Source organism: Muntiacus reevesi, chromosome 1 (genome assembly GCF_963930625.1).
Source record: "Muntiacus reevesi chromosome 1, mMunRee1.1, whole genome shotgun sequence".
Classification (NCBI taxonomy): Eukaryota; Metazoa; Chordata; class Mammalia; order Artiodactyla; family Cervidae; genus Muntiacus; species Muntiacus reevesi.
In genome coordinates, this window is record NC_089249.1 from 192,780,381 (window position 1) to 192,792,984 (window position 12,604).

The 12,604-nt window shown below is 40.0% G+C and overlaps 1 pseudogene; it reads right to left on the reverse strand.

Annotated features, from left to right (window-relative positions):
• Positions 1-9,276: 9,276 nt before the first annotated feature.
• LOC136156360 (putative gustatory receptor clone PTE01) lies at positions 9,277-12,222 on the reverse strand (annotated as a pseudogene).
• Between the last annotated feature and the right edge of the window lie 382 nt (positions 12,223-12,604).

The window sequence follows — 12,604 nt, forward strand, 5'->3', positions numbered from 1 at the left end:
AGTCATGTCCAATACTTTATGACCCCATGGACTGTAACCCACCACGCTCCTCTGTCCAAGGGGAGTCTCCAGGCCATAATACCGGAGTGGATTGCTATGCCTTCCTACAGGGAATCTTCCCAACCCAGGTATCGGACCCAGGTCTCCCACACTGCAGGTGAATTCTTTACCATCTGAGCCACCAGGGAAGCCCAAGAACACTGGAGTGGATAAACTATCACTTCTCCAGTGGATCTTGCCAACCAAGGAATCAAACCAGGATCTCTTGTATTGCAAGTAGATTCTTTACCACCGGAGAAGCCCAAAGAAGCACTCAAATGTGAAGCAGGAGATAGATGGACCACTGGACCAGGCAGCTAATGTTTGTTGAACAGAGCAAAACTGAAGTTTTTGTCTTTAGCCACACAAGAACGATGCCTGCTTCCCTTCCCCCACTGGTACAGAGAGAATAACTAACAGGGGGTATTCGTTGCAGCAAAAATGGAGATGAATTAGCAATCTTTGGCACATACCAGCCAAACAGGCCTAAAAGAGTTAAATAATCTTGGTTATTCCTTAGTTGTTACTCCTAACAAACACTTGTGACTGGACAATCCTTCACAAAGCTGATTACTCTCTGACTACATGTAGATCTTACTCTGCACTTGGCATTCTTCTCCCCTACCCTGTCTTGTAGTATTCTGCATTTCAGAAAGGAGATCATGGGTCAGTAACCTCAGGGGCACCAGACCCGGATGCTGAGTTGCCTGGCGTCAGCTGTGGCCATTTTGAAACTTTGCAAAAGAAAAAAAATCCAAGACCTTCATGAGGGTATAAAACCTCTCCCTATTTCTGAGAAAGGGGTGGAGGCATAGTTCTCGAGGTGCTACCCTGTTGTGCTTCCCTTTTACCTGGCAAAGAAAATAAACTCTTTTCTATTTCCTCCAGACTCTGTATCTGTATTTATATTTGACCTTGTCAGAGAGGGAGCCAAGATTTTGGCATCATTAATACTATGATTATCCACTTCACATACTAAAATGCAAAAATTTAACAATACTTGCTTTGGAACCTATATTTATTACTGATAAAAATGGAGAGTGTTTGGACTTCTCTGATGGTCAAGTGGTTAAGAATCCATACTTTCAATGCAGGCGGTGCAGGTTTGATTCCTGGTGGGGGAACTAAGATTATATATGTATTTCAGCACTTAAAATCATAGAAAGTACTACCTGAGGGTTAAAATTCATTTTTTAAATTTCTTATTATGATACAGATAAAAATAATACTAACATTGCCCTCCATCCTACACAAGGGTATTTCCAAAATATGTAAGCCTATGACTATTGCCTCAGTTCTAAAAATTGAAACATGCAACTTTCCTATTAACTACCTAGACTTATTTTCCTGACCAAGATATCAGACAAAAGCAAGTACTTGCTCCAATTGTCAAGGGATAAAATAAAAAAATCCTTCCGACTTGCATAGGGAATGATGCTTCCATAGCTCAGATTTACAGAATGGTCTGGAAAATAGTGGCTCAAACAGTAAAGAATCTGCCTGCAGTACAGGAGACCTGAGTTCAACCTCAGCATTCAGAAGATCCCCTGGAAAAGGGACTAGCTACCCACTCCAGTATTCTTGCTTGGAGAATTCTGTGGACAGAGGAGGCTGGCAGGCTACAGCCTATATGGTAGCACAGACATGGATACGACTGAATGATTTTCATTTCACTGGAAAATGCATTTCTATTCATAGAAAACTCCATCATTCATAATATTCACGTAAAAGGCCCCTGAAAACGACTTGTTCCATTCTGCTAATTCACGGATAAACTCATCAGATCCCAGCAGGAGGAATCCATGGTTCTAACTGCATTTGCTCATCTGGGACTAAAGCAGGTTTCAAAAGAAAACAATCAATTCACTCTGGTGGGAGCCATGGGGTGGGAATCAGGAAACCTTTGTGTGAGACCTGCATCTTTCACCCACTAAATGTGGAGTGTGTGTAAATCTCCCCACCTATCTGTGCTGGTATCCCTTACATTGAAGTTGGACCAATAATATTTGTTTGCAGGACAGTGCGATGTTGAGGAAGGGGAAATCTTTCCATCTACCACTGCTGAGTGCTTGTGGCCAAACTAATAATAACATTGACACTAGTTAGATTAACAGGAGAAAAAGAATAACAAATTTGAATTCATGCACATGGAGGTCTCACAGAAATGGGGCCTAAGAAGTGTCTGAAACAGGCAACTTGTATCCCTTTTCAGAGAAGCAATAAATTGATGAGGAATTGACAGGAGTAAGAAATTTAGGCTTTGGGTTCTTCATTAGTGAAGAATCTTAACAGCTTAGACTTGGGGTAGTATATTAAAGAAATAGCAAGCTTTGCTTACATAACCTCTAGGCTCCAAATCCCCCATCTCTGATGATAACGGGGTCCTTCTATCTCCAGATACAGGAGAGCCCCTTTCATGTGAGAGATTTATTTACTAATTTCAGGGAAAGAGACAAAAATCAGAATCTCCTTCTTGCATCAGCTGCTTCTTGAATAGCATCAGTTATAACTAATCAATATGCCATTTTGGCATGTTTTGGGGCAGCCCAACCTGATCCCCAGTAGTGGCTCAGTTGTGTCTGACTCTTTGCAGTCCCAAGGACTGTAGCTTGCGAGGCTTCTCTGTCCATGGGATTGTCCAGGCCAGAATACTGGAGTGGGTTGCCATGCCCTCCTCCAGGGGATCGTCCCAACCCAGGGATTGAACCCGTGTCTCTTGTGTCACCTGCATTGGCAGGAGGGTTCCTTACCACTAGTGCACTGGTGCCACCTGGGGAGCCCCTGTGTGTGCTAAGTCGCTTCTGTTGTGTCCAACTGTTTGTGATCCTATGAACTGTATTCTGCCAGGCTCCTTTGTCCAGGTCAAAATTCAGTCACAGTTTTTAAATCAGAACTTTTTAACTTTTTATTTTATACTGGAGTATAGTTGATTAACAATGTTGTGATCTTTTTTTTATTTATTTTTATTAGTTGGAGGCTAATTACTTTACAATATTGTAGTGGTGTTTGTCATACATTGACATGAATCAGCCGTGGATTTACATGTATTCCCCATCCCGATCCCCCCTCCCACCTCCCTCTCCACCCGATTCTTCTGGGTCTTCCCAATGCACCAGGCCCAAGCACTTGTCTCATGCATCCAGCCTGGGCCAATGTTGTGATAGTCTTAGGTGTACAGAATTTGATTTATTATTGAAGTAGTTAGCTAATGATATACAATTCTAATATTAGTTTAATGATCTTATATTCTATTTTGGTAGAGGTTTAGTCGCTCAGTCATGTCTGACTCTTACAACCCCATGAACTGTAGACTGCCAGGCTGCTCTGACCATGAGATTCTCCAGACAAGAATACTGGAGTGGGTTGCCATTTCCTTCTCCATTATTCTATATATATGAAGTAAAATTAGAAGCCTACCACATCTCAAGGAATTCATTCAGAGAATGAGTGTAAATTCTAAAATATGTCTCAGTCCACACACTAAAATTAACTTCCCTTTTTCTTTCTCTTTTTCTCTTTTTTTTTTTCATTTTTATGATCCACTTTTAAAAAAAACTATTGAATGTTATGAAAGTGAAAAGTGAATGAGCTGGTTGCTCAGGTGTGTCCAGCTCTTTGGGACCCCATGGACTGTGTAGCTCACCAGGCTCCGCTGTCCATGGAATTCTCCAGGCAAGAATACTGGAGTGGGTAGCCACGTTCTCCGCCATGGAATCTTCCTGGCCCAGGGATTGAACTCAGGTCTCCCACATTGCAGATGGATTCTTTACCCTCTGAGCCACCAGGGAAGCCCAATTGAATGTTTTAGATTCTATTAAATGTAAAATGATAGCTCCTATAGGAAGTGACATCAAGCACCATTTTCTCTTTTGTCTAGGCCTACACAGCATCACTGGAAGGAAGGAAACTCAGGCAGGGAAGTGCCCAGTGGGTGGAAGCCACATTGCCTACACGCATTGTTTATGAGAACCAAAAAGAGTCTATTCAATATTTAGCAAAAAATTTTCTTGTTGCAACCTCTTCTGTGATAAGCAAGGAAAGGCTGTGGGGAATCAGAAATAAATGAGTCTCAATTTTTTCCCTCCAGGCATTCAGAATCCACTAGCATAAAGAACAAAAAGCAAAATGTCCTCTCAGGGTCTAGGGAAAATCAAACCTCAGATCACAAGATATTTTATTTGAGTGATTGGTACTTTACCCTGAGAATAACAATAATTATAACAACATTTAAAATTCATTTGGTTTTACTATAATGCATCCATCACACATTTATTCACATGCTTAATACTCATTTTGTTTCATTCTTAATGCAGTTTGTCAACGATGTTTCAACTTAGATGGCAACACAGGTTTAAAGATATTAGTAACTTGCCCAGTTCTTTGTCATTCAGATAATAAGTAGGGCAGATAAGATTCAAAATTAAATTGTGGGTCTTAAGCACTGAACTTGTCCACTCTGTTTCCCTACATTTCAGAGGGAGTTTAAGCAGTGGTTCAGGAGTCTCTTCTGATTTTCCTAAGATATACTAAAACATTTGAACTGTTTCTTATTTCCTGCCTAACAATGGAAACCAACACTCTGACTCGATACTCCCTTGGAAATTAAGAAGGTGTAAGTTACTAGAATAAAGGAGGAAGTTGACAGTGAAGCAAAATTCGAAACCAGGGGCAAGAGAAAGAACTGACTTGAATCGTCATAAGCAGAATCTTTCTAGGACTCCCACCTTCAACTCAGACTTCTTTCCTGTAACTAATGTAGCAGGAGCCACACATGTTCACCACTGTGTCTGCCATGAATCCCCAGAAAGAAGAGCACAGTGATCAAGGGATATCTGACTCTCAAACCCTTTTTGCCTTCTTGTACCAACTTAAAGCATTTTCAAGTCAATTCTTCCTTACAGAGGGATTGCATTGCTCCTAAATTCAGCTCCCTGAATGCAGATTGGATTAGCAGGACAGGATACTATCTAGGTGCCTTATGAATGGAATATCACAGTCTGCATTCAGATCTGATTTTACCCTCTTTCTCCTTCAGGTTTATAAAAATAAACCTCAAATATAAACCTTAAAAATAAACCACAGTACCTTAAAGTATTGTGTTGCCATCCAGAACTACAAAGCGATGATAATGTTGTTGCTCTATTTTGGGAGTGGTAATCAAAATAAAAAGTAACTAGCTATATAAAAGGACTTGGCTCAACTCCTGCCATTTGGAATCCTTAGGCAATATTTTATGATGCTCTATAGGTTACTCTCATCATTTTCATCAGCATTCCCTTCATGATCTTTTGGAGCACTTGGAAGACAATTTAGAGGGAATGCTTTCTTGCTCAGGTAGAAAAGATGCCCCCCAAAGATAAAACCAATGTCAGAGGAAAATAGAAATTGAAATAAGAGCTCTCGGATCCCCACCACGAACAACAGCAACTTCATAGGGCTCTGAGTTGAATCTGTGCATTTTGGGGCCTCCCACTGGCTATCTCAACTGTCCCATTGCTTAGCTTAGATGATGAGAAAAAAGGTTCTCCCATCCCTCCTGCATCCAGTGTCTCCCTCTGCACTTGGTACTCTCTGGGCTGTGCTGTGTCTCTGCTGGGGCAGGACTGAGGGATGCAGATTGCCTGCCCCTCCTCTACCTGCTCTTTGGATGAGGACGGAGGCTTTGTCCTCAGGACGGGCAGCAAGACAGACTCAGGTGTGGGCCTCCTGGTGCGGACAACTCTGGGACGGTGAGCCACAAATGTATGGAATCCATTGGACTGGGTTTGGCTATATGAAGGGCTGGGAAGTACAGGGTAATTATTTAGAGTGATATGCTCTAAATATCTCTAGAACATCAATAGATCTCAATGTTCATAGTGGATAATTAGCTAAATTGGCCCAATTTTTTTCTCAGTCTCTGAGGATTTGTTAATTTAATGGAGGAGAAAAAGCAGAAAAGTGAATGTGTTAGGAGATATCTGAACCTTTCCTCTTTCCGGGAAGAGGCTGACCTCTACTTACCTCTGATGTCCAAGTTGTTTATCTTATTGGAAACTTCAGATACTTTTTTATACATGTATATATCTATTATTTTTCATATTCTTTTCCATTATAGATGATTACAAGACATTGAATATAGTCCCCTGTGCTATATAGTAAGTTGTTGTTGTTTATATATTTTATATACAGTAGTTAGTAATTTTATATATGGTGGTTAATATGTTAATCCCAAACTCCCAGTGTATCCTTTCCTGTCCTTATCCCTTTAGTAACCATCAGTTAGCTTTCTATGACTGTGACTCTATTTCTGTTTTATAAATAAGTTCATTTGTATTACTTTCTTAGAGTACACAGGTAAGTGATGTCATATGATTTTGTCTTTGTCTGACTTAGTTCATACTAGGTGAATTTCTAGGTTCATTCATATTGCTACAAATGGCATTAGTCAATTCTTTTTCATGGCTGAGTAATATTCCATTGGATACAACACTACACCTTCTTTATCCATTCATGTTAAAGGACATTTATATTGCTTCCATGGCTTAGGCATTGTAAACCGTGCTGTTATGAACTTTGGGTTGCATGTGTAGTTTTTAAAAAATTTTATTGGAGTTGAGTTGATTTACCCTGTTGTGTTAGTTTCATGTAAACAGCAAAGTGAATCAGTTATGCACATACACATATCCACATTGAGACTCTTTTCCCATATAGGCCATTATAGAATATTGAGTATAGTTCCCTCCACTATACAGTAGGTCCTTATTAGTTATCTATTTTAAATATAGTATATATATATATATATATATATGTCAGTCCCAATCTCCTAATTTATTCCTTCCCCCTTGCCCACTGATAGCCATAAGTTTCTTCTCTATTTCTGTTTTGTAGATAAATTCACTTGTACCCTTTCTTAAGATTCCACACATATAAGTGATTTCATATGCTATTTGTCTTTCTGTGACTTATCTTACTCAGTATGATAACCTTTAGCTCCATCCATGTTGGTGCAAATGGCATAATTTTGTTCCCTTTTATAACTTAGTAATACACTATAGTGTGTTTTTACCACATTTTTTTTTATCAATTTCTCTCTCAATGGATATTTAGGTTGCTTCCTTGTTCTGGCTATTATAAATAGTGCTACAATGAACATTGGGGTACATGTATCCCTTTTTAAAAATTGTTTTATTTTGACTGCACTGGGTCTTCATTGCAATGTGCAGGCTCCTCGTTGCAGTATGAGAGCTTTCTCTAGTTGTGGCATGTGGGCTTTTCTAGTTGTAGTTTATCCATAGTGACTTGGGTGATTTATCCACAGGCACAATTAGACTCACACAGTCACTGGAAATACCATGCCACTATCTTAAACCTCAATTATATACCCTTGGCCAAGACATATCATTAAAATCATCTCCGCCCCCCCACCCAGAGTTCACTTTGCTATCCTCCAATTACAAAATCTCACAATATACCTTTCTTCCCCACATTATGATTTTTCAGTCAGAGTTTAGTCAAGAAGAGAACCCACTCTTGTTATGTTAATTAAGATAATTTAACAGAAGTGATTAATTAAAAGGGCTTCCCTAGTGGATAAGTTGGTTAAGACTCTGCCTGCAATGCAGGAGACCAAGGTTTTATCCCTGGGTAGGGAAAATCCTCTGGAAAAGGAAATGGCAATCCACTCCAGTTTTCTTGCTTGGAGAATTCCATGGACAGAGGAACCTGGTAGGCTATAGTCCATGGTGTCACAAGCAGCAAGACATAGCTTAGTATCTGAGCATAAGAGCAAAATTAATTAAATATTTACTAAAAGATGAAAAACATGAATGAAACATCCATCATGTGTTCAGTCATGTCCTTTATAAGTTACTTCACTCTGTATAAGAGGTTCTAGGTTCATCCACCTCACTAGAACAGACTCAGATTCATTCCTTTTTATGGCAGAGTAATATTCCATTGTATGTATATACCACAGCTTCTTTATCCATTCATCCGTTGACTGATATCTAGGTTGCTTCCATGTCCTGGCTGTTGTAAATAGTTCTGCAATGAACACTGGGCCATATGTGTCTTTTTCAGTTATGGTTTTCTCAGGGTACATGCCCAGTAATGGGATTGATGGGTCACATGTTAGTTGTATTCCTAGTTTTTCAAGAAACCTCCATATTGTTCTCCATAGTGGCTTATCAATTTACACTCCCACCAACAGTGCAAGAGGGTTCCCTTTTCTCCACATCCTCTCCAGCATTTATTCTTTGAATATTTTTTGATGATGGCCATTCTGACTGGTGTGGGGTGATACCTTATTGTCATTTTGATTTGCATTTCTCTAATAATAAGCAATGTTGAGCATTTTTTCATGTGTTTATTACCATTTGGATGCCTTCTTTGGAGAAATGTTTAAGTCTCTTGCCCATTTTTTTATTAGGTTGCTTGTTTTTCTGATGTTGAGCAACATGAGCTGTTTGCATATTTTGGAAGTTAATCTTTTGTCAGTTGCTTCATTTCCAATTATTTTCTCCCACTCTGAGGGTTATAAGACTGTAGCATTCTTTAATAATTTTTCGTATTTCTATGATTCTGGTTGTAGTCAACCAGATTGGTTTTCTTCCCTTCCTACCAGACTCCGTGTGGTTGTGTCTCTATCATCTTGGTTAAAGAAGTCCTGCTAGTACCCGGGTCAATTTCATTGAGACTCATTGTATATGTAGTTGTAGTTTTGATGTGTTTGTGAGGAGAGGTGAGCCTTGCATCTTCCTACTCTACCATTTTGATCTCTTCCTTCCACTTTTTTACATGTGACAGCTTTGGTGTTTAATAATGTATAAAAAATGCAGATGAATTGTGGAAAGGGGTGTCAATTATAAGAATTTTTTTTGAAAGATATACATTTTACCTGGATGACAGTCATTGCTAAGAAATTACAGGGAGCTGTCAATGCATATTGGATTCAGCCATGAAGTGATCATGACATACAACAGATTATAGAATACTTTCCTAATCTAATTTTTAAAAAAACAAGAGACACAATATTCATATTGAAATATGCAGAGGAATGAACATCATGAGACTACAAAAACAATGCAGTGAAGGAAGAAGAATTTGCAGGTCTATATGTCTTATTTTCATATCCTTTCCAACTGATTCTCCAGACAGATGACAGAGATATTAATATTAGACTGCTTTGCTGAAGAACCTCCACAGGGCACTCTTGATGTCCCTGTTTGTCAAGTTGTAGATAAAAGGTTTCAGCAATCAGGTGTCCACAGCATCAGAAGGCACCACACCCTTCTTGGGGGAAAGTGAAAGAGCAGAACTGAAGTACATTTCAAGACCTGTCCCATAAAATAGGCAAACAAGTGACAGGCGAGAGCCACATTTGGAGAAGGTTTTGTACCTCCCACCTGAGGAGGGGACTCTCGGAATGGAAGAAATAATCTTATAGTAAGAGGAAAAGGTCCCTATAATAGGGAGAAAACCAGAGATGGCTCCAACAAAATATACGACTATGTTATTGATGGAGGTGTCAGAACATGAAAGGTTTAGGAGTTGAGAAGAATCACAGAAGAAATTAGAAATATCCACATTCTTGAAGTAGGTAAGTTGTAATGTAATCAAATTGTGTAGCTGGGAATCCAAAATGTGGATTAAAAAACATCAAAACTAAGAAGCCACAGAGATGTGGGTTCATGATGACTGTGTAGTGCAGGGGATCACAGATGGCCACAAAACAATCATAAGCCATCACTGTCAGAAGAGTAGAATTTATACAATCAAAAAAGATCAAAAAGATATTTTTGTCAATCATCCCACATAGGAGATGACTCTGCTGTGAGCTTGGATGTCCACTATCAGCTTAGGAAACACGGTGGAAGTGTAATCAATGTCAGCCAAGGACAGGTTGGCAATGAAGAAGCACAAGGGGTTGTGGAGGTGAGAGTCAGAGGTGGCAGTTAGGATGATGAGCAAGTTCCCAAGCACGGTGACCAGGTACGTGGACAGAAAGAGGGAGGACTGTTATTCTGGGTCATCTGAGAGTCCCAGGAGGAGGAATTCCGAAGCATGTGTTAAATTTTGTGATATTAAGTAGCTTGGACACCTATTGATTAGGGGAAAAAAAGAGGTTTGGATAAAAGGAAACAAGAAAAATGGCAACTATAACTGTGTTTATATTTTGCATTTAAGATTTTCACTAGTAAGCTATTCACAATTGGGGACCATCCACTGCAACACCTTCACCATTTCTCAGTCTTCTGAACAAGGCAGGCTCTCTTGTTGAGGCAATATTTCTTTTCTGTGTTATTCAGTTCTTTCTATACACACTTATTTAAAGATACTTTACTAAAGAATGTTAGAAAAGCAAGAACACTAGAGTTAGCAAATTCATGGTTACAGAAGTATAGAGCCAACTCTTTAGGACAAAACATAAATATCTCTTCTCCTATAATAAAATCTGTCTAATTTAAAAAACTGAAACGATAGTCAAATAAAGGTGAAAGAGGAGAGTGAAAAAGCTGGGTTAAAAATCAACTTTTAAAAAACAAAGATCATGACATCTGGTCTCATCACTTCATGACAGTTAATGGGTAAACGATGGAAACAGTGACAGACTTATTTTGGGGGGTTCCAAAATCACTGCAGATGATGACTGCAGCCATGAAATTAAAAGACAATTGCTCCTTGGAAGAAAGTCTACGACAAACCTAGACAGAATATTAAAAAAGCAGAGACATCACTTTGCTGACAAAGGTCTACAAAGTCAAAGCTCTGGTTTTTCCAATAGTCACATGTGGATGTGAGAGTTGGACGATAAAGAAGGCTGAGTGCTGAAGAATTGATGCTTCCAAACTGTGGTGTTGGATACTATGGTGAAGACTCTTGAGAGTTCCTTGGACTGCAAGGACATCCAAACAGTCCATCCTAAAGGAAATCAGTCCTGAATATTGATTGGAAGGACTGATGCTGAAGTGGAAACTCCAAAATTTGGCCACCTGATACGAAGAGCTAACTCATTGGAAAACTCCTTTATGTTTGGAAAGATTGAAGGCGAGAGGAGAAGGGGACGACAGAGGATGAGATGGTTGGATGGCATCACCAACTCAATGGACATGAGTTTGAGTACGCTCTGGGAGTTGGTGATAGACAGGGAGGCCTGACGTGCTGCAGTCCATGGGGTTGCAAAGAGTCAGACCCGACTTAGCGACTGAACTGAACTGATAGCAAGTCTATGACATAGCCACAAACAAGTGCTCTTTTATTTGGTCTTTAGTGCTATGTGTGTGCTTCAGTCATGTCTGACTCTTTGTGCTCCTAGCCCACCAGGCTCCTCTGCCCATGGGATTCTGCAGGCAAGAATACTGGAGTGGGGTGCCATGATCTCCTCCAGGGGATCTTAGTCTATGGGACATTCCTGAAAAAGGGAAGAAACACAGGCATGAATGATCCCAGCATGTGCCTTAGCTTTGTTTCTGTGAACAACTCAAGAGTCTCTTCAGTATTTAACAAAAACTGGTTTTGTTTTTGGTGCCTCCATTGTGACAGCAAGGTAAAGTTCTGGGGAATTAGTAATAAACAAGACTAGCCATTTCTTTCCATACACTAAGTACCTATTTGTGTAAAGGCAAAAAATGCCCTACCAGGGATGCAAGGGAAACTGTTACAAGTCATAAGATATTTAAGTCAAATAATAGGAGGATCAGCCAGTGGTTTAATGGTAAAGAATCCATCTGCCAAGGTAGGAGATGCCAGAGTCATGGGTTTGATTCCTGGATTGGGAAGACCCCCTGGAGGAGCAAATGGCAACCCATTCCAGTATTCTTGCCTGTAAAATTCCCTGGACAGAGGAGTTTTGTGGGCTACAGTCCATGGGGTCACAAGGAGTCAGGCACAACTGCGTGACTGAACATGCTGCCTTATCAATTTTTCCCCCTTACTTTACACATCACTTTCATATGAGTCATATAGAGAGCATCTATTATCTGCTCAATCCTTTCTTGATGGGGTTGTGTCAACTAGGGGTCAACTCAATGACAATGCTGTCTCAGAGATCCTAGGCAATTTTCCCATAATACACTATTAGAAGTGAAGCAGACAGGATTAAAATTAAATTACCAATCTTTGACTAAATTTCCTTGTTTTCTGACTTTCAGAAGTTTTGAGCAGGAGTCCAGAGAGCTTATCAGAGGTACTTCTGAGGTACATTTGAAAAATATGTTCATGTACACACTGCTATACTTAGAATGGATAGCCAACAAGAACCTACTGTATAGCACAGAGAACTCTGCTTAATGTTACGTGCTAGCCTGAATGGAAGACAAGCTATGGGGGCAAGAAGGGGGATCATTTCAGTTCAGTTCAGTCCCTCAGTTGTGTCCAATTCTGTGGCCCCATGGACCACAGGCATGCCAGGCTTCCCTGTCCATCACCAACTCCCGGAGTTTGCTCAAATTCATGTCCATCGAGTCGGTGATGCCATCCAACCATTTCATTCTCTGTCATCCCCTTCTCCTCCCACCTTCAATCTTTCCCAGCATCAGGGTCTTTTCTAATGAGTCAGTTCTTCACATCAGGTGGCCAAAGTATT